This window comes from Acomys minous (genome assembly GCF_964271855.1).
Source record: "Acomys minous genome assembly, chromosome: 10".
Classification (NCBI taxonomy): Eukaryota; Metazoa; Chordata; class Mammalia; order Rodentia; family Muridae; genus Acomys; species Acomys minous.
The window spans coordinates 99,672,362-99,696,320 of record NC_140491.1 but is presented as its reverse complement, the minus strand read 5'-3'; positions in this window follow the sequence as shown (position 1 = coordinate 99,696,320).

Sequence of the window (23,959 nt, the reverse complement as noted above, 5' to 3'; positions counted from 1 at the left end):
TTTGTCCTAAGTCCCATGCATAGAAGTCAGAAAACAACTTTCAAAACTCAGTTCTCTCCTCGCACCATGTGTGTGTCAGGCTTTCAACTTCCTCCACGAGTACCTCTATACACTGAGCCGTGTTGTCAGGCTCTATTTCTTCAAAGCTTCTTCTCTTTCTTAAGAGCAGTTGAAGAAAGTGAACAGGATGGAAGCCTACCATAGATGATATTCTCTGAAAGACCTTGCCCAGCAGGGGATTGAAGCAGATGCTGAGACTCACAGCCAAACATTGGCAGGGTGCAGGGAGTCTTATGGAAGAGCTGGGAGATAGAAGAACCAAGAGGAGACAGGAGCTCCACAGAGAGACTAACAGAGCCAACAAATCTGGGCCCAGGGGGCCTGCAGAATGTGACGCACCAACCAAGGACCATACATGGAGAAGACCTAGAGGCCCTGCTGGGATGTAGTGCGGTGGGCAGCAGTCTCCATGTGGGTCCCCTAATATCTGTCTTTGACATGGACTCTGTTGTCTAGTCATTGATCAGGGTGGCCTTGCCAGGCTGTAGAGAAAGAGGATGCAGGCATACCAGATGAGACTTGATAGGCTGAGGTCAGATGATAGGGGAGAAGGGCTTCCTTTTTCTGAGACTGGGGAAGGTTGGAGGGGAAAGGGGAGAGGAGGGGAGGTGGGGCTGGGAGGAAATGAGAGAGGGGGCAATAATCAGGACGCAAAGTTAATAAATTTAAAATATAAATAAGAAAACAGGATTCATCTTTGTGCCACATCTAAAAAACACACCTCACCATCAAGGATAAACATCAATTAGAGTAAAATAATAGAAAACAAATATTCTAAGCAAGCAGCACAAAGAAGCAACCTGGCGTTAAGTATTCTAATAGCTGACAAAGGGAAAGAAAAATCCGCCAGGTGAATATTCCAATTTTAAACAATTATGAACCAACTTAAAGGTACCCATTTCATCAAATAAACACTACCACAGTGAAAATTACATGTTGATTGGTGAGCATCAATACCTGCCTCCCATCCATAGACAGATCATTCAGACATAAAGTAAGCATAAATGGGCCTGATAGAATTCTATAAAAGACTCCACCCAAACATTAAAAAATACACTTTCTTCTCAGCAGTTTATGTAATGTTCCCCAAGATTTATCACATATTAGGACACAAACCAAGTCTTCGGATTAAGATATAGGAAAGCTGAAATGGCACCCTTCATCCTGTTTGACCACCACGGGTTAAAGCTGATAACAATAGTAGAAGCCGTAGAAAGCATACAAACCAATGGAACTAAACAGCCCAGTGCTGACTGAAAACTGAGTCAATAAAGACATCAAGAAGGAAATAAAAATGTTTTTTTGGAATTGAAAAAGAATGAAAACACAAAATACAAAAATCTATGGGACACAATGAAAGCAAGTCTAAGAGGCAAGTTCACAGTGTTATGTGAACAAACAAACAAACAAACAAAAAACTGGACAGATCTAATTTTATTAACTCAAAAATTTACAGCACATTTGAAGTGCTCTATAAAAATAAGAAGAAATAACATCCACAGAGAGTAGACAGGAAGATTTAATTGAACTCAGGACTGAAATTAATGAAATAAGAAAAATACAAAAACTGATAAAAAATAAAGTTTTGTTATGTTTTGTTTTTGAGAAAATAAACAAAACCAACAGGCCTTTAGCTAACTTAATCAAAAGATGGAGAGAGGTGATTCAAATGCATAGAATTAGAGATTAAAAGAGAGATACTACATCAGAAATTCAAAGGATCATAAGGACATACTTTAAAAGTCTACGAAACCAGAAACCTAAAAGAAATGTATGAATTTTTTAATAAATATCATTGGCCTACCAAAGTTAAATCAAGATGAAACAAACAATTTAAACAGACCTGCATTTCTTAGTAAAATAAAAGCAGTAATAAAAAATCTCCCCCTGCCCCCCCAAAAAAAAGAGGGCCCAGAGCTCAGATAGTTTTAGTGAAGAATTCTACTAGACTTACAAAGAATAACTTTAAGCCAATATTCCTCAAATTATTTTGCAAAATAGAGACTGAATGAATATTTAAAAAAAATAAAATGATAGATAAATATCCTTTAAGTTATATCACTCCTGGACATATACCCAAAAGATGTTCAATCATAACACAGGAACTATGTTCATAGCAGCTTATTCATAATAGCCAGAATATGAAAAAAAAATCCACCTTCAACCCATGAATGGTACATTTACACAATATAATACTATTCAGCTATTAAAAACAAAGACATCAAGCAAGTTGCATTTAAATGGATGGAACTAGAAAATATCATCCTGGGTGAGGTAACCCAGACCTAGTATCCATTCACTTATAAGTGGACATTAGTCATAATGTGCAGGATAACCATGCTACAATCCAGAGAAGCCAAGGAGGGCCCAATGAAGGATGCTAGACTCTCACAAAAGAAGAGTAAATAAAATAGTAATCTGAGGTAGATGGAGGGAAGGAGCTGTGTGGGAGAGGGGGTAGGGAGAGTAACAGGGGCAGGGATCTCATGTAGAGGGAAAAAGGGTGAGGACCAAGAGAGAAAACTGAAATTGGTGGGAGAGCATTTCTGAGGCAGGGAGTCTATGGGTGTGACTCTGACTGAGACTCCTAACATTCACGGGCATGGAGCCTGATGATGTCAACACCCCCTCTAAACAGGTGGGACTTCCAGTGGAGGGAGGGCAACACACAAACCCTTCCATAAAGCCTTCGAACTAAAATTTGTCCTGTCCACAAGAAATGTAGGGATAAAGATGGAGCAGAGATTGAGGAAATGGCAACCCAATGACTGGCCCAACTCGAGACCCACGCTATGGGAGAGACCCAATCCTTGACACTATTAATGATATTGTCCTATACTTGCAGACAGGAACCTTAAACAACTGTCTTGTGAAAGGCTTCATCATGCAGCGGATGGAAACAGACGCAGAGACCCATAGCCAAACAATAGGCGGGTATTGAGGACTTTTGTGGAAGAGTGGGAGGAAAGATTGAGAGAGCCAGTAGGAGAGGGGTCAGGACACCACGAGAAGGGCCTAAAGAGTAAGCTAACCTGGGCCCATGGGGGCTCACAGAGACTGCATAACCAACCAAAGAGCTTGAAACCTCTACACATATGTAACAGATGTGCAGCATGGTCATCATGTGGGTCCTCTAACAATGGGAGCAGAGGCTACCTTAGACTCTGTTGCCTGCATTTGTATCTCTTTGCCCTAGCTTCGATGCCTTATCTGGCATCAGTGACAGAAGTTTGAAGTGCCAGGGTGGATTGGTACCCCTTCTCTGAGAAGAAGGGGAGAGGGAAATGGGGGATGGGCATGTGAGGGTTGGGCTGAGAGGAGAGGAGGAAATGGCCTGGGATCAGGCTTCAAAGTGATTAAAATAAAAAAATTTTAAATGTAAAGATTTTCAATAAAATAAAATTCAAGAACACATCAATGAGCTTGTCTCACTTTGATCAAGTTGAGTTCATTTCCAAGATGAAGGAGAGATGGCTCTACACTTGTAAATCAATGAACATACTCCATCACATAAAGAGGCTAAAGACAAAAAAAAAATATAGTGATCTCATTTGATAGAGATAAGTTCTTTGACAAAGTCCAACACTCCTTTGTGATAGAAGTCTCAGAGAGACTAAGAACACAAGAGACATACCTCAGCATAACACAGGCTATATTCAGCAAGCCTGTAGCCAACATCAAATTAAATGGAAAGGCCATCAAATCAATTCCACTAAAATCAGGAATAAAACAAGGCTGTCCACTTTCTCCATACTTATTCAATATAGTACTTGAAACCTTAGCTAGAGCATTAAGACAACTGAAGATCAAGGGTACGCAAATAAAACAGGAAGAAGTCAAAAATATGCTCATTTGCAGAGTACATGATTTTACATGAAAATGGCCCCAAAGATCTGATCAGGAAATTTCTACAGCTAATAAACATGTTTAGCAATTAACTGAATAAACAATTGTTAGACAAAACCCCAAAGCTTTTCTATATATGAACAGAATGAGAATGAAAACTAGGAAACACTGTCTTTCACAATAACCTCAAAAATGTATTAGAATAACTTTAACCAAACAAGGGAAAGAGTTGTAAACAGAAGAATGCAGATAGATCCATAATTATCACCCTGCACAAAATCAAGCTCTAAATGAACAAATGATCTAAACAGAAGATCAGATACCATCAGTTTGATAGAAGGGAAAGTAGGAAATTCACTTGAACTCATTTGCACCGGAAAAGGACTTTCTGAGAAGGACACTAATAGCATACATATTTAATAAACTAATAGATTGACTCATGATTAAGTAAAAATAAATTATTTAATAAATGTTACTTCGTGAAGTTGAAAAGCCTTTATACAGAAAAGGATACCATCATTCACTCAAAATGGCAGCCTAGAGAATGGGATCTTTACCAGTTGTACATCTGATAGAGAATTAATATTCAAACTGTACAAAGGACTAAAAAAATATTGAACATCAAGGAAACAAATAATGAAATTTAAAAGATGGGTATAGAAATAAATAGACTACTCTCCAAAGATGAAACTCTCAAATAGCTGAGAATCACTTAAACATGTTCAACTGTCTTAGCCACCAGGGATATGCAAATTAAAACCTCTGAGATTTCATCCTACCCAAGTTATATTTGCTAAGAATAGGAAAACATTTGACAGCAGATGCTGGTGAGGATGCTGGACATGGTGAAGACTTATTTATTCATTGGTAGGGGAGTGGAAACAGGAACAAACACTGTGGAAATCAGTGTGGACATTCTTCAAAATGCTGCAAATAGATCTACCAGAGAATGAAGATAATATACCTTCTTCGGTATATACCCAAAGAATTCTGTAGATTACTATAGATACCTTTGCTCACTGTGTTCACTGCTACTCTATTCATAATAAACAGAAATTGGATGTAACCTTGATGTACATCAAGGGATGAATGAATCATTGAAAACAATGGATATTTACACAGCGGAATATTATTCAACTCTTAATAAACATGAAATAATGACATTCATTTGTAAAAAATTAGATGGAGTTAGAAACAATAATCCTGGTGAGATAACCCAGACCTGGAAAGACCAAACATGTAATGACATATTTCTTTTTATATGTAGGGTTAAGCTCTTAAGTTTTAGATGTGTTTCAATCTGAGTAGCTACAGAGTTGAAGTAGCTAATAAGGGACCATGAGGGACAGGCATCTTCCCAGGAAGGGAAATAGAGTATAATGCTGTAAAGAGATTAAGGAAAAAGAATAGAGAATTAAATGGGGAGGGAGTTGCGGGGGGGCAGGGGGAGAGTAAAGGTGGGACTATCAGAAGGCTTATCTCAGGGTAAAGACTTTTACCCTGAAAAACCATTTGGAAACCTACTACTGTAGAAGCTTCCTAAAATATATAAATATAGAAAAGGAATTTAAATCAAGTCACCAAATAATGGGGAGATAGTATCTCAACAAGTTATCTAATGATACCAAGTAAAACTCCCAGAGCCATGAACAAGCCACATCATGTTGAGTCATTGATTGAAGGGATACCATAGATTCCACAAACATTGCAGGCTATTGGTTACCTTCCACAATCTGATGGTAAGTTCCTGCTACTGAAAATGCTACTTACTTATATCATAAAACATGGATAAATTGAGTTGCTTTCCAACTAGATGCTTTACCTCTAGTGATTTGACTAATGGGCACAGTATTGGAAGGTAGTTTATACACTACAAGGGGAGAAAATTAATCATCAATATTAGACACCTGTGAGCTCTGCAATCTTCTGGCATGATATACTGATTTAATAGCAGCACAAATGATATTGAATAATAAACTACTTTTTTTTTTTTTTTAGTTTAAGGCCCACTCCATCAGATAGAAACCTTCCATGACACTGCAAAAATTGGCTAGAACCTGAGCCAAGATGAAACATGGGCCCTAGGGGAAACCCACTACTGTTATTCTGCTAAAGAATTATAGCAACAAACTGACTTACAATGACACACTGATACACCTATGTCTATCAGCACATCACCAAACCATCACCAGAGAAGAGTCTTCTTTTTGTAGAAGCTAATTAATGCAGAGACTCACAACTGGAAAATGTGCAGAGAGTGAGAAACTTTGAAATATTCCAGTCCTAAAGGGAATATCTTTATTAATCTTTTCCTCAAGGCTCAAGCCTTTGTGCAGAAAAGGAGGCTGAAATAGTCTAAGAGCCAGAGGTGTCAGATGACTCCAAGGAAATAATGTCTCCTAGACACAGCAGGGATGGTGGACATATGAACTCAGAAATCATGACAGTATGCAAAGATCTCCCCAAGTTCAAGCTGGAAAATATCCAGCCTGGAGAATGGGAAACAGGCATGAAGTCCCACCCTATCTAAGAAGGTTTTTGCAATTCATACAGGATAGGAGAAGAAAAATCACTATTCTCTTTTTAAAAAATAATTTAATCAGATTACATCCCGATTGCTGTTCCTTCACTTGTATCTTCCCATGGGAAAATCACTTTTCTATAATAGAGTGACACTGAGTCTCTGAGTATGCCAACTACTCCCTATAACATCCCCACGCTAAAAAGTAATTGGCTGACACAGAAGACACTAAACGGACTCCATGTCCTTTAATTCTGCTTTTGTTCTCTTTTGCTTTTGCTTTTTGACTTTTTTTCTGAGAGAGACAGGAGAGAGAGACAGAGAGAGAGAGAGAGAGAGAGAGAGAGAGAGAGAGGGAGGGAGGGAGGGAGGGAGGGAGGGAGAGGGAGAGAGAGAGGAAGTAGGGAAGATCTGGGAGAAGTTTGGAGAGGGGAAATTGTAGTAGGGAGGTTTTCCCTTCTCTCTTTTTTTTTCTTTTTGAGATCTTTATTTATTTTAATTTAATCACAATATATCCTGATTGTTACCCCCTCACTCTGCTCTTAGCTTCCCACTCCCACCCTCCCTCCCCCTTCAGCCCCATTCTCCTCCCCCAGGCCTCTGAGAGTGGAGGCCCTCTTCCCCCACCTTCTGGCCAGAGTCTATCATGTCTCATCAGGGTAGCCTGCATCTCCTTCCTCTGTGTGCCAGCAAGGCCATCTTGCCAAGGGGCATTTATCAAATTGTAGGCACCAGAGCACATGTCAGAGGTTCATCAGCAGGTCCACGTCCCTCCCGCCTCACGCGAGCACGTGGAGAATTAGCTGTCCATTGGCTACATTTGAACACGGGGTCTAGTTTCGCTGTTTCTTTGCATGCATTGTCCTTAATTGGTACATAAGTTTGTGCAGGCACTCGTGTCCAGATCTGCCAGCCATGATGATCTCCCTGTGGAGCTCTTGACACCTCTGGGGCCTTCCATCCCCTCTAACTCCCCACAGTCGAATACTATGCGGCTATTAAGAACAAGGAAATCTTGAAATTTGCAGGCAAATGGATGGAACTAGGAAAGATCATCCTGAGTGAGGTAACCCAGAACCAGAAAGACACACATGGTATACAATCACTTGTAAGTGGATATTAGCCCAACATAGATGTCCTCAGAGAGACTCCACCCAGCAGGGGATTGGGACAGAGAATGGGGTTCATAGCTGGACTCTGGGCAGAGTGTTGAGAATTGTATGGATGAGTGGAGGCAGGGAATAGTAGGGAGGCTTTTCCTCCTGCCCTAACCTCCCAAAATAATGACTCATGAGACTCAAAGCATTATTTACAAATACCTAGGCCATAAAGCTAGGCTCTTCTCTAACTAGCTAATAACTTAAATAACCCATTTATACCAATGTACATTCTGCCATGTGACTAGTTACCTGGGCTTCTTACCTTGTGTCTGTCCTCTTCACAGCTTGCAGGTTGAATCTCACATGCCTGGCTCTCTCGCAGAATCCCTTCTGCCTGCCAAATGTCCCACCTCTATTTCCTGACTCAGCTGTAGGCCATAGGTTTTTCAATTGACAAGTGTTGTATCTATTCAATACACAAGAGATTCCTTCTACAGGAAACATGATCAAAATACATTGTATAAAAATTAAAAATCTAATAAATACAAAAATTAAACTATCAACTATATAAAGGCAATTTAATGTATTTTGTGCATTATTTTCCCCAATTAACACACAGCTTGGAAAGCTTTTGGTGAATATTTCATGATTTGAATCTGGTTAATACTACTAGCTGCATTTCTGGAAAACTTTCCATGACTCATTTCAACATTGAAGAAGTTATCTTATTATATGCATAAGCAACATATATTTGGAAATAAAATTTTGCTCATAAAACTCTTGTTTAATTTATTATCATTCCTGAGTCAAATTTTCCTGTTAATATTTGCCTTTTTTGGTGGAGGGGGGGGGCGCTTTCATTCTTACCTTTAGTTTTCACTCTCCGCCACTTAACTTTTCTAGTTCTGACGGAGACCAGCTCCGCGAACGTCTTGAGTACAGGCGGACTACTGCTCTGGTGGCAAGTAGCCTTAAGAAACGGGCGGACTATTGCTCCGGTGGCAAATAGCAATGGTTTATTTCTTAAGTACAGCTTTTATACTATTTTAGAATAGCATATTCTGGCTTGGTGCGTAACATTAGTTATTCATTAATATTACCAATAACAAACTTGGTTCTCATACCTATTAGACTAAACACATTCTGGGAATCAGTCAAGGGAGAAAATTTCACGAACAAGAAAGAAGATAACTATAAGCCTTCCCTTACCTTGAACCAACAACTGTTTCCTTTATCAAGAAGTTCACAAGGAGCTACTGCCAAGACTTATGGGAGCAGAGCCAGAGCCACCCAACCCTTCCAGGAGGGGCAGCCCCTGAGCTCTTCCCCCAAATTCTTGGTTAACCCTTTCAGGCCGATACCAAGTAGCAGTTCTCCTCATAGTTCCTCCTAGTCATTCCTTTTTCCTTCTCATTTTTCCTACAATTATTTTTGGATTCATTATTTAGTGTCTATATTTTACCTAAGCTATTATTTTAGTATTTCCCACTTCTGTTGTTAAAATTCACTTCTTGTAAAAGGGACGTGTTTGAGTTATGTTTCTAGTTGTACACACACATGTGTGCTTAATGTTTGTGTGTGTTTTTTATCTCATTGTTAATTTTTTAACATGTATTTATTTAGTGTGTGTGTGTGTTGTTTAGAGGACAGTATGTGTGAGCCAGCTTTCTCATTCCACTTTACAAATCCTAAAGACTAAGCCCATTATCAAGTTTGGCAGAAAGTGTATTTACCCATTAAGCCATCCCACTAGACCCAGGTGTGTTTATCATAAATTTCAGAAATTAATTTTGTCTAATTTGTGTTTATTATGATTTTTGTTATTGTATTTTCATCTTCTTGAGATGGAAAGAAATAATGTTAATAATTGCAAAGAAATTGGGAAACAAAAGTATTTAAGCTTCCAAAAATAACTCATTCAAATTTATGTCTTTTTTTCTTTATTAATTTATTCTTGTTACATCTCAATGGTTATCCCATCCCTTGTAGCCTCCCATTCTTCCCCTCCTCTCATTTTCCCCTTATTCCCCTCCCCTATGACTGTTCCTGAGGGGGACTTCCTCCCCCTGTATATGTTCATAGGGTATCAAGTCTCTTCTTGGTAACTTGCTGTCCTTCCTCTGAGTGCCACCAGGTCTCCCCCTCCAGGGGATATGGTCAAAGGTGAGGCACCAGAATATGTGAGAAAGTCATATCCCACTCTCCACTCTACTGTGGAGAGTGTTCTGTCCATTGGCTAGATCTGGGTAGGAGTTTGAAGTTTACCGCCTGTATTGTCCTTGGCTGGTGCCTTAGTTTGAGCGGGACCCCTGGGCCCAAATCTGCCTATCATAATGTTCGACTTGTAGGTTTCTAGGGCCCTCTGGATCCTTCTATTTTGCCATTCTCCCATACTTCTCTCATCTAGAGTCCCAGTAGAATGTTCTCCCCTCTGTCTCAGTTTCCTGGTAAGTGAAGGCTTTCGTGGGACATGCCCCTTGGGCTAATATGCAGATATAAGTGAGTATATACCATTTGAGTCTTTCTGCTAAATTTATGTCTTTTAACTTATTAAGTTTCTTTGTTACTCAACCATTCATACCATTCCATATTTGTCCCTATAGATGTATTTTAGAGGAAAAACTCAGACGGTAATCAATTTACTTTGAAATTTTAATTCTTATTTCACAATCTTTGACTTTACATTAAGTTTTTCATCTTTGTTGACACAATTATGAAGTCCTTCGATGATGCTTTTGGAGTCACAGGATCCTTTGTAGTAGGACTACCCCACTTTTGAGTCTCTGTTTCAGTCACACCCCAGGAGAAGGGATAGTGCTCCTTTAAGTTATTTGTTTCAAGACTGAATTTAGATAATCAGGCACAACGTATTTAGGCACAACGAATGGTAAAAGACTGTGAGGGGAGGCTATCTTTATATGTTGTTTCCCCAAGTAAAAATGGCATCATCGGAAGCATACGGAACACAGGACAGAGATGGACTTACATCACAGAAGGAGAAGGAAGGCTGGTTAAGTAATCTATCCTTCTGTATCTTCAGTCCCCAGGGAGGACTTTCCAGTTGAGACTTTAGTTTTGTTGCAAAATAATTAATGGACATTTCATTGGGAATTTTATAACATGCCCAGAGCAATTGACTTTCATCACAACTAATTTTCACGAGAAGGTAGTTTATGTTCTCGGGGGCCTGCAGTCGTATTTAACACGAAACTACAGATGCAAACATAAGTAGATGATAAAAACTCTTTTGAAGCTGACGCTTATGGCTTGCGGAAGGTGATTGTGATAAAGAGTAAAAGAATCAATGCCCATAATGCATAAACATCTGTTCATGAAAAGTAAATCATAGAGAATGAAAATCAGAGCTAGCAATAGTGTAAAATGACCATTTCCACAGAAATGCTGTAGAAAAGCGTACAATACTCCTTGTCCTGCCTTGTCCCTCCCTCTGCAGTTATTTAATGGTGCTTGAAGGGGGCTGCACATATTTTAAGCATTTATTTCCATGCGTCATGTGCCTACACTTGGAAATTGCTCTTTATTGTTATAAAGACCCACGGTTCACACCTTCATCATACTTGCAAGTATAACATATATACTTTGCCATATTGACTCCGTAAGGATCATAGATCAATTTGGACTACTTTTTGTATTTTATTTTATTTTCGTTTTTAAAAAATGTGTTCATGTTACATCCCAATTGTAGCCTTCTCCTTTATCTCCTCCCGCCCCGCCCTCCCTTCGTCTTCTTCCCTATTCCTCTGCCCTAGTCCTCAGAGAGGGGGAACCCTTCTCCCCTACCAACTGACCCCAGCCTATCAATTCTCATGAGGACTGCCTGCATCCTCTTCCTAGACTATTTTTTAAAGTAGTTTTTGTCAATATAAGTAACCCTCACTTGAGATAGCATTGCATAGCCTACTTTGATTGTTAATGTCTTCGATATATTAGATTTTCTTTTTTTTTTAAAAAATGTTCCATAGCAAAAAATAGTTTCACTTATTTCAGAAACCCTGGTGGTTTTAAACTGTGCAGCTCATTTCTTTGTTCTCCGTAACAAAAGAAACTTCTCAGGCTTCCCGACTGCACTGCTCGGGTTTGTGGTTTTGTGCCAGGTGACTCCTGCCTTTTACAGAGCAGACCCATCTGCACTCTGACTGCTTATTCAAAGACCAGGCCCTTTAAAAGGGCTTGGGGATGGCCCTGGAGCTAAATTTACATTATTCTTATGGCTTTGAGAATCTAGCTTTCAGAACTATACCATTTGCAGTATTTCCAATGAAGGATAGCATTAGCAATGGGAAGGATAGCTCTTAGAGTATTTTTGATCCTGTATAAATTGATTGGCTGTTCATGGATGCCTTTTACATTCTTGGCCACTTAAAATGAGAGGGTATTTCCACTAAGCCAATGAAAGTGCTGAACGCTTTGAGAATCAATGAAAGATAGTGTTGAAGTTCAGCATTCTGGGCAAGACTCTGAGGACAACGGGAAATGATAAGTAACCCTTTCTCTCCCTCTCTTTCATGCTACTTTCCTTCTCTCTCTTCCTTATTTCTCTGTTTTTGTTTTTTATTTTTTCTTTGCTTGTTTGTTTCGGTTTTTTTTTTTTTTGCATGTTTTCCTCTCAGTTGAATTTTCTCCCTTTTTCTTTGTTTATTTATTTTTTGAGGCAGGGTCTCACTATGTATCTTGGCTGGCTTGGTACTCCTTATGTAGACCAAAATTAGCCTCTAATCCTTGGGTCTTGGATCAAAGGAGTGCAGTACTATGACCATGCCTCAGCTGAGTTTTTAAAGTTATGCTAAAAGACATAAAGCTTTATGGATTGAGAATTGGGAATGTTCATTTTTGTCACATAAGCATCTATCAGTTTATGACAATGTCTTTGAAGCTTCTTTCTGTACAGCAGTGATCACTCAAGCAACTGCCCCCCAAACATTGAAATCCCTATTGCCTTCCTCTCATTTGATACCAGAATGATGACCTCAAGGATTATGCCTTCCAAGTTAAATATAGGCTAGTGCCAATCCAAAGAGACAAACCTAAAGTCAGCCACCTCCAAGTCGTCCAATGAAATAGACACTTGAGAAGATGTGCTCTGAGGTTCCTGGTTGACCATGATAATTCAGTAATGTAGAATTTTCTCATCATCTTTCTGTCCTTAAATGGGAAAAGATAGAAATCAGTGGCATGAAAGACTATAGCCAAAATGTACTAATACACAAAAGTACTTCTGGTATACAAATAGACACCCTGCCCCCAAAGGATAGGTATATAAAAGAGATAAGAGTAACTGGAGGCCACCAGGTCTCCCCCTCCAGGGAAAATGGTCAAATGTGAGGCACCAGAGTATGTGAGAAAGTCATATCCAACTCTCCACTCAACTGTGGAGAATGTTCTGTCCATTGGCTAGATCTGGGTAGGGGTTTAAAGTTTACCGCCTGTATTGTCCTTGGCTGGTGGCTTAGTTTGAGCGGGACCCCTGGGCCCAAATCTGCCTATCATAATGTTCTACTTGTAGGTTTCTAGGACCCTCTGGACCTTAACCCTGACCATGTCCCCTGGAGGGGGAGACCTGGTGGCACTCAGAGGAAGGACAGCAGGTTACCAAGAAGAGACTTGATACCCTATGAACATATACAGGGGGAGGAAATCCTCCTCAGGAACCGTCATAGGGGAGGAGAATAAGGGGAAAATGGGAGGGAGGGAAGAATGGGAGGCTACAAGGGATGGGATAACCATTGAGATGTAACAAGAATAAATTAATAAAATAATATATATCTTGGGGAAAAAAAGAAGAAGAGTAACTGGAGGCAATAGCATCCCAGAAATGATTGCAGATTTCAGATAACTGATAGGAAGAGTTTACGTGTTCATGGTGGAAAGTTGGTACACACTGAAGAATAACATATAAAATATCAAAGCCTGATACTGGTTAGGTAATCTCAAAATCTTCCTTGCAAAATTCAAGTGGACAACAAAAATATTACTGATAGAGTCAATCATCCAGATTTTCATGGAAATTTTTTTTTGTGGTGCTAAAAGCTAAATAAAAATTAAGGGTCCTCTACATTTAAACAGAAGGATATTTATTTCTTTAAGTCTTCTCTCAAAGTTTTGAACTTTTTATTTATATACTTAATTATGAATAAAACAGATAAAAATGTTTTCATGTATGTATTTTCACAAAAGTTACTGCTTATACACATTTTCTGAGAAGCCAATAGTATAAAACAAGGGAAATAGACAAACAAACAAACACAATGGAATCCAGGAAGCAATAGTTCAAGCTCAAGGAAATTACACAGATACAAAAAGGCCAGAATGGGGGTGAAGAAGCCTTTTGCCAGGTCAGAATCCCAGAATATTTAAGCCATGTTGAGGTAGCATTTGAAGAAAATTATTGACAACTCTGGGTGAACGTGAGACTTAATGAGGGCCAAGAAAATACCAAAGCCCTCACTGTAGATCACAGTTTCTGTCTACTCCAAAAGGTAACCTTAATACCCATGCCTTATTTAGAAGTGAAGTTATTTGATCATAATAACATAAGCATTGAATTACAATCTTACACCTGGACAAAGCAATGAATGGTTACACAAACTTTTCTTTAAAATGAAAAATTAGGTATATTGAGACTACAAAGATGAATGCACTAAATTATCGCTTGGTGACTAGAAGGTGAGGAAGGAAAAGAAGAAGCACTATTTTGTAATATCTTTTATGATGATATTTTAAATGTATGTGAAAGCATTTCTTCCTCAAAACAAATGCATTTATGAAAGAAATCGCCTTTAAGAAATATTTTGTCACTGATTTTAAGTCTTATACGGGACAAAATTGGGGCAAGCTATTTTTCTTCACAAAGATCACATGGTACATGCAGAAAAATAATAATAGAGGAAGACAATAAGAAAAATTTCTCAATGAAATTTAATTCTCTAACAGTTTGTTCAACTGAATTGCTGTGCTTACACTAGCTGCTAATTTTATTGACCCCATTCCACTGAGTGTCTTACCAAGCAGGCATATGTTTTTGAATAATTAATTATTACTTGCTGTGGTGATATCTCATTAGCATACATTGGCATTTCCAGATAGCTAGAGTATCCTTAGGCAGACAGGGTCTTTGGCACACAGCTACTGCGAGAATGTCAACTCTAGCACAAAACACAGTCTAGAAATAAGCTTGGAAACTAATGGATCCCAAGAACTGGCCAGCAGGTGCTTTTGTTAGGATCTGAAATAACATTTTGTTAATGGCATATCACATAATCAGATGTTTCTCTCCATAGATCTATTGGCTGAAATAGCTATTAGCATGACAAACATATTAACCTATAATAAGTAAGTCTGCCAGCCCTGAGCACAGATGGTTTCCAACAAGTGACAATTTGAAGCATCAGATTTATCATGAAACAAACAGAGCTGTTTACAACAGGATCCTGGCCATGAAATAAAGAAGACGAATCATAGCAATTAGTACGAACTGTGGTCAGTGAGTGAGTAATGATTTTATATCACATCTAAGGAAACAATAGATAATGAATTTTGTAGAAAAATCTTTTCAGTTCCCTGTTGAAAATTGTTCCTTCTTTATTGAGCTCCAAACTAAAGCAGTGACCTGTGATAGATAATAATTTTAGTTTACATTTTCTATTTACAGGGCTTTAGAAATGTGTGCTCATTTGGATGCATGACAACAACAATAATTTTTGTACGTACATCTAATAAAATGCTGACAGGAAATCACCTGAGAGAAAAAAGGAGAAGGGGTAGATGGCATTACGGCACGTGGGTGTTGGCAAAAATCAAAGCGATTCTTCACAAGTATATTGAAGGAGATTGAATAAGACAAGTATTAATGTGCCTTTAAATAGGAGTTTCCCATATAATAAGGCGTATCCAGGCATGAAGCTGTTGTGAAACACACCTAAAATTAAAACAGAGGTTTTATCTGCACAATATTAATCTTACACAAGTGATCATAGCTAACATCAACCACATTTAGCCAGAAATAATTCTCCTCCTGGGGAAATTTATACTCCTTTCTATTGTTCATATTAATTTCCTGAAGTCTACTCTACTGCAGATTTCTAGCTTAAAAGTTCTTATACAAATGATTTAAAAGATCTAACTGGAGAGCAGCATTTATTTAGGAGAACCTGCCCTATGCACTTTTCTCTTTATGTATGAATTTTCTAATATGTTGTCCAAATCTGGTGAAATCAGAATTGGAGTGGGAAGAGGATTTGGACTATCAACAGCAGAAAACAATTTTAGTTAAGTAGAAAGGAAACCATCAGGTTCCCATCACGTGCATGAGGATGACAACGCACGAAGAGAGAGATTGAAACTGAGTGAGGAAGCTCAGTGGGTAAAAATGCCTGCTCAGCGAGCCTGACAACCTGAATGTGACCATTCAGACCCATAGTGGAAAGAGATAATGATTCCAGAAAGCTGTCTTTTGACATCTGCGTGTACACGCCCACACCCACACACAGTCCACTCCACCCCAACCACAAACACTCTAAGTAAAATAATGTTTGTAAAGAAAAATACTTTATAATTTTAGCTGAATAATTGTTGTTTTGAATGTCTGTATCTACTTACCCATTGAATAACGGATGTAGTTACCAACTCAATTCTGACACATCAAAAGCATGTTATTATACTAGGCCAATGGTTCGTATGAGATAATGAGCAAAGATCTTAGCAAGGCTCAATATTTAACGAAGATAAAAAAAAGTGTGAAGACTAGAAAAAATGTTATGTTGTGGCCAAATGAGACTTGCCAAGTCTTGGTGTATAAACTAACCAAAGGTAATAAGAGGGTATGAATAGATAATATAAACATTTTAAGGCATAAATATACTGGGATGATGATAACCACACACGAAAACACAGGCAATATACGTAACAACATGTAAAAATATGCTGTAAAAGTCTTTCCTTTGTCCTCACAACTCATTACCCTGGTTGTCTTATATTTCTGGCCACTGTAGTTTTTAGTGTTAGAAATCTTTCGTACTAATGATTTCTGCTATTCTGCCTTGCTTAATAAAAATTTTTAAATGTAATGGACTGACACATTTTATAAATGGCATTTACCGGTAAATTACAATTACTCCACTTTTTGGATTTACGGCATTTTGGTTGAAGCTTTAAAAAAAAAATCCTTAGTTACATCTGGCAATTTGATAAAAGTTTAAACCAGCAGCTGTATTAGCAAAGTAAGTAAAATATATATTCATTGCTTAATTTGTTCAGTTTTAATATGTCTATATAACCATAGGATCATTATTATTATCAAGTTTATTAGTTATTTGATAGCTGTGACCAAACACCTGCCAGAAACAACCGGAAGAAGGAGAGTTTTTCAGAAGTGTCAGCCCATGACATTGGAGAGGTGGGTGAAAAAAAAAAAAAAAAAAAAACAGCACCTCCCATGAGAACCAGGAGGCAGAAAAGGCAATGTAGGAAGAATTTCAGGGCAATATGAAGTAACAAAAAATTAAAACATTCACTAGGTTAGAACTCATGGTCTAGTCATATATGGAAATATCACCACGGGCATAATCAGAAGGGTGTTTTATTAGTACCTTTGGCACCTCGTTATCCCTAAAGCTATATCCTAGTTTCCCTATCTTGGAAGATCTCCTCCTACTAACTGTTTCCTCACCAGTAACCTAAACTCTGTGGATATTCTAATTGAAACATACATATCTAAAACGTAATCCAAGAAATCACATGGGTTTTAAAAAAATCCTATCTTTCTTTGTCTCTTTTAACACCTTGCAGGATTCATTGAACCTCTTTCACTTAGCCTGTTAGGGTGACCTTGGCCTCTTTCTTGATATTTATCTTTGTCATTTCTAAGTGATTGCACCCAGTCTCAATACTTTAAATATGATAAATACATAGATTACTTTTCATGAGTTAGCCTGTTCTAGACAATTTCATTAAACTCATATTAAGTTAAATTAAGGCAAATTAAATACACCATTTAAATATTTAATATAAAATTTTCGTTTTATAAGGCTTCATTTTCAATATACTCCACTTCTAGGAAGCTGTGTGTCTACTCTCTGAAGGCATCAAAAAGAGGAAAATCGAAGCATGAAATATAATAAATATTAAATAAAAGGGTATTTTATTTAAATCTAACTATGTTAAAATATAACATTAAGTATAAATGGACAAAATATACCAAAATAGAAAAAGCAGGATTAATTTATATAAATATAAAGTTGAATATCTGAATCTATAAGTGTTGAATTCAGAGACGCACAGGAAGAATTGTAATTTCGAGGTTCTGAGTGCGATTTTAAAAAGTTGTTGGTAATGGGGAAAGCATTTACTGAGTTCCTCTACCTCTTCAATTAGTTATTATGCCAGAGAAATTAAAATCTTCAACTCTAATTATAATTTGTCAATGAAAACAATATTCTTAATTTTGCTTCATATATTTCAGGGTATTGCTATTGTGGAAAATTCATCGAGATGACTTTTTAGATGACACAAATAAATCCATGACATCTATTGTTCAACATGCCAAATATAGTTAATAATAATAAACTTTAATCTTTCCAAGAGTAGATTTTAAGTGTCCTCACCATAAAAATGAATATGCAAAGTATTGCATGTGTTGTTTTTACTTCGTCATTGTACAAAAGAAGGACATCACATACATATTAAAAACAATATGTTGTAAATGAAAATACATACAATACTTTCATTAGCTAAAACAATGCTTAAACCAGATACTGGCACATACCTGTTGTTCCAATTATTTGGAATGTAAGCCAGGAAGATAGCAAATTATAAGGCTGCCTGGTCAACAGAGCAAGATTCTGTCACTTATGCAATTAAATCTTGAGACTGATAAGGCAAACTTGTAAGTACTCTATGTTGCCTCCAGAAAATGGAAAAATAGACTAAAAGTAGGACATAATATATGTAGCCCACATTTTTTCCAAAGTAAATGGGAACAGCTCAACTGCTATTTCATGGCGCTAAATATTACATGGGACAACAGAAATTACTCCTTAAGACATCTACTTATCAAGAAGAAATGACAAGGCTAAGTATATTTCCACCAAGTAATAACACTCTGGAATATATGAAACCAAAGTAAGAATATTGTTTCATTAATAAATTATAGTTACAGTTAGAGTTTAATCTCTCTGGCCTAATAACTAATGGAAGAGGGAGATGGAAACCAGTAAATGCTCTCCCCATCACCTACTAACTTGAATTAACCTATAATTATAGAGCTTTAACCCAAGTATAACAAAACACATCACATTTCAATCATACATGTAATGTTTATAAAGATAACCAAATTTAGAATCATATAATAGGTTTCATTCGGTTTATAGGAATTTAAGCCATATTACATATTTTCTAACTGCAGTGACATTAATTAGGGAATTAATAACAGAAAGTTACTGGAAAATAATTAGAAACAGATGAAAACTTTTATAAAGCTATGGGTCTAAAAAGAAATTCAGATAACATGGGTGGTCCGCAAGAAGGGACCCAGGTAGTTCTGCTGTTTGGGGAGTGCCCGGTCAGGGCCAGCAGCTTGTCCCCACGGCTGGCGACAAAGGCCACTCCTTGGAATATACCCAGAATATGCACTACCACACAACAGGGATATATGCTCAACCATGTTCATAGCTGCTTTATTCATAATAGCCAGAACTTGGAAACAACCTACATGTCCCTCAGTAGAAGAATGGATAAAGGAAGTGTGGTACATCTACACTATGGAATACTACTCAGCCATTAAAAACAAGGAATTTCCAAAACTTGTGGACAAATGGATTGAACTAGAAATTGTCATAATGAGTGAGTTCACACAGAAGCAAAAAGAGCTAAATGGTATATATTCACTTATATCGAGACACTAGTCCAAGTTGTATGTCCCCATGAAAAACTGTACCTACCAGGAAAGTGGGTAAGAGGGGAGGACATCCTATTGAGACTTTAGGTGTGAGAAGCCTGGGAGAAAGAGGAAATAGAAGGATCCAGCGGGTCCTGGAAAACTACAGGTGAGTCTGGGCCCTGGGGTCCTCCACAAACTATGGCAACAGCCAAGGAAAATATAGGCAGTAAATTCGAACACCTACCCAGACCTAGCCGATGGACAGGACATTCTCCACTGTTGAGTGGAGAAGATCTGACTTTCACACAAACTCTGGTGCTCCATATTTGAACATGTCCCTTGGATGGAGAGGCCTGGTGGCACTCAGAGGAAAGATAATAGGTCACCAAAGAGAGACTTGATACCCTATGAGCATATACAGGAGGAGGAGGTCCCCCTCAGACACAGACATAAGGGAGGGGAGTAGGGGGAAAGTGGGAGGAAGGGAGGAATGGAAGGATACAAGGGATGGGCTAACAACCGAGATGTAATATGAATAAATTAATAAAAAAATTTAAAAAAATAAAAATAAAAGGAAATTCAAAATAGAATTAGAAAGGTTTTGAGTTGCATCAAATTAAAAGTTCAAAAACTTTGGGATGGTGTTCTTTTTAAAAAGCACTGGGAAACTTTATATTAATAAATTGTGAATTTAGTTTCAATTCTATTACTTTGATAAAAATACCCTGACACAACAACTTTAAGGAGTAAAGGGTTTGTTTGGGTCCCAACTCCAGGTTAGCATTTCAGGAAAGTCAAGGAACTTTAGGTAGCTATTACAGTCATAATCAAGTGTGGAGGAAAGTGAACACAGGTGTTCTTACTGCTCGTTACTTTCTGTATTCTTACACAACTAGAGACTCAATTCCGAGAAATGGTGCCACTCTTGGTGGGCTGGGTCTTTCTACATAAGTTAAGGCAGCAAAAAACAATCTCCTATGGACATGCACACTAGCTAACCTGTTTTAGGCAGTCTTTCACCTCGGACCTTCCGAGGTGCTTCTACATCTTCTCAAGTTGACAATTAAACAGACTATCACACTTCCTATTAAACAAAACAGCTACATCCTCAAATTAACCGCAGCAGATTCAGCTAAAAATAATGAGATAGAGGGAGGGAAACTCAATAATTATAACAAAGGTAAAAAGCAATGAAAGCACGCCCTAGTTAATAGAGAGGGCCAATAAAATTAAAAGCCCCGAATGAGCAGATTGAATGAGAAGTTAAAAAAAAAAAAAAAAAGACACAAGTTACCAGCATCGATAATGAGAGACCTCATCAGTCCAGTTATTACAGATAATAGAGTCATGAGGAAATTATTTGTTTCTGTTAATAAATTTTAATAAAATTTAGATGAATGAAAAAGTTCTATACTATTAAGGCTTACCAAAGATTATATGCATTTTACTTAAATATACTCTCATGAAGGGAATGACAATAACAAATATTTTTCCTCATCAGCAAAAAAAAAAATTTTTTTTCTTGAACTTCCAAGACTCTAGTGTGTGAGAAATAAATGGATTCTATTTAAATTACTTTATAGTATTTTGTTTCAATATCCCACCATAACTAAAATAGTTATTATTGTACTGTTGGTTTTGTTATAATTATTCTTAGGTAAGTTAGAGTTTATATTGCTTTTTGAATAGTGTAAGAGTGTGGTAGACTTTGGAGTATTCTCCTTCCCCCAAGACTCAGGGATTCTGCAGAAGAGGGTGCAGAAAGAGTAAAAGAGCTGAGGTGGTGTGTGGCTCCTAGGAAACAGCATTTTCCAGACACAACAGACATATTCACACACACTGTGACAGGATGCAGAATACCTGCACAGAATCAAATCAGACAAAACCCCAGCACAGAAAAGAAGTCGATACAAAGTTTCACTTGGGTCCACCAGGAAGCTATTTGAAATTGATAACGTTCTGGAAAAGGGAAAATAAGTTTCTCCAATGGAGGGTCACTGGCCCTGTGTGCAGGGGTAGTGGGCCAAATCAAAAGTACTCCATGGATTTTTCATGAATTTTTTTGATATTTTTGTCTTATTAGCTTTTACTTTTATTCATCTTGAATTTCATGGTTTTATTTTTGTGCATTTTTGGTTTTGTGTATTTTGGGAGAGAGAGAGAGGGAGAGAGAGGGGGGGAGAGAGAGAGAGAGAGAGAGAGAGAGAGAGAGAGAGAGAGAGAGAGAGAGAGAGAGAGAGAGAGAGAACATAAATTTCAGTGGGGAGGGAGCTGGACACTTTTGCATTGCTTCTGATCCATTGAATGCACACATTTGCTACCTTCTCTGTTGAATTCCTTTACTAGTGTTGTTTTTTGTTTACCCAGTCTCAATAGATTGTCTCTAAGATGACCACCAATGATGAGCATCTCCTAGCATTAAGCTGTTAGCTGGCTTCTTTTCTTCAGTGGTGAGTCTTTCTACTCTTCTGCAGAGCATGGTGGCCCTAGCCTGTAATCCCAGCACTTGGGGAGGCAGATTTAGGCAGAGCTCTGTGAGTTCGAGGCTAGCCTGTCCTACAAAGCAAGTTCAGGATGGCCAAGGCTACACAGAGAAACTCTGTCTTGAAAAACAAAACAAAACAAACAAAACAAAACAAAACAAAAGCAACAAAAAAGTTGAAACTCTTGATTTGGTGGTGGGTTGAGTCTTCATTGGAGCAAGGGAAGAGAGCCTTCCAGAGAAAAATTTCCTTGGAAGCAGGCTCTGTGGCTTGTCAGCATCATAAAAATTCTTGCGAGTAAATCTGGAAGTGAAATTTTCCTTAGTGGATTTTTGAGATAGCTTGTTTGTATCTTTGTTGTTTAACTCACTGCATGGCACTGAATGGCCCATCCTCCTACTTCAGCATCCTGGCGTTCCAGTATTAGGTATCCCTCCCACCCACAATGCCTGACACATGGAGGTTTTTGTGTTTTGTTAGTTTTCTACATGGCAAGCATGCAACTACTGAGCTACATTCCCAGTCCTTGCCAGGGGGCAAGGTTAGAAGACACTAGGAGACAGGCTAGAAGACACTGAGGCAGAGGCAACCAGAAAATATTCATTCATGGTTTTGATTCACAGAAACAACTACATCTTAGTTTTTTTTTTTTTTAAGCTGACCCAGTTTCTGGAGAGTGGCTAAGCTTGCCTCAATGCACCTAACATGTAACTAAGACACGCTCACCCAGTTTTTAAGAAAGTTTTGGATCAGCCCTGCTTTTGAGAATCTTTTAAAAATGTATTCCTTGAAAAATGCAGTTTATTTTATTTATGTGTAATAATATAAATGTATATGTAAAAATATAATAAAAATAAAGAAAGAAAAATCATGTTTGATTTCCATTAATAATATGTGTTAAAATTCATACATTATGAATACTGAAACAGTCCTTTATTTCTAGAATCTAATCAGCTTGATCACAGCATGCTTTCTTGGGATGTTTAAAGGAATGTTTATTAGTTTGCTTCTATTTTACAATGCATTTTCCTCATAATTTTACTTATTTCTCTTATCATAGCATTACATAACACCTACAAATAAGCTTGTGTCTTCTTTGCTATTGTTTTACTTTCTAAAAAACAAAATCATGCAATACTATCTCTACAGTGAAAATTACCTATTCATTCATTTCAATATTTTAACACTTTAGGTTTCAAAATTTCTTTTATGGCTGGTTGACCGATTCTACTCTTTGTTGGCTTTATTTATAGATTTCACTTTTTTCTTGATGAAACTGTCCAAATTCCTTTCCTAACCTTTTTATAGAATAGCTTCATTTTGTTGTATCAGTTATCTTTTTTGGGTCTTTATTTCCATTGTTTTTTGACATTGCTGCTTTACAATCTCTTTAATCAAACTGTCTTTATTCTTTAAAGATTTTATTACATACACATAAATACATATATATGTACACATGTATATATATATAGTGTGTGTGTGTGTGTGTGTGTGTGTGTGTGCGTGTGTGTGTGTGTGTGCGCACGCGCACTTCGCATGCACGCGCGTGCCACAGAGTACGCTTTTAGGTCAGAGGACATTTTGTTGGTGTAGGCTCTCTCCTTTCATTATGTGGATCTCTAGGATCAAATTAGTCACCAAACTGAAGCCATTTGGCTGGCCCTTCAAGCTGACTGTATATTTAGATGTCCTCAATCACACTGTCTTTATATTTATTTGATCTTATTTCTTTTCCTAAGGCATTGCCCTTTCAGCTGTACTTTATTTACTTCTGGATGTGCGTAGTGCATGTGTGCACACATGGAAGCCAGAGTCTTGCTTGCCACGTTATCTTTTTTAGACTAGGGCTCTCACTGGGCTGAGAACTCACCGATTGATTGGCTAGACCCTGGAGCTACACGTGTATCTGCCTCTCAGTCTACTCCATCTTCACACACACCTTCTCTTGGCATTGGAGATGGGTGTGACCATGGCTGGCCTTTTTTCTTGTATCCCTGGACTGGACTCAAGTCCTCATGACTGTGTAGATGGCACTTTAATGACTTAGCCATGCCGC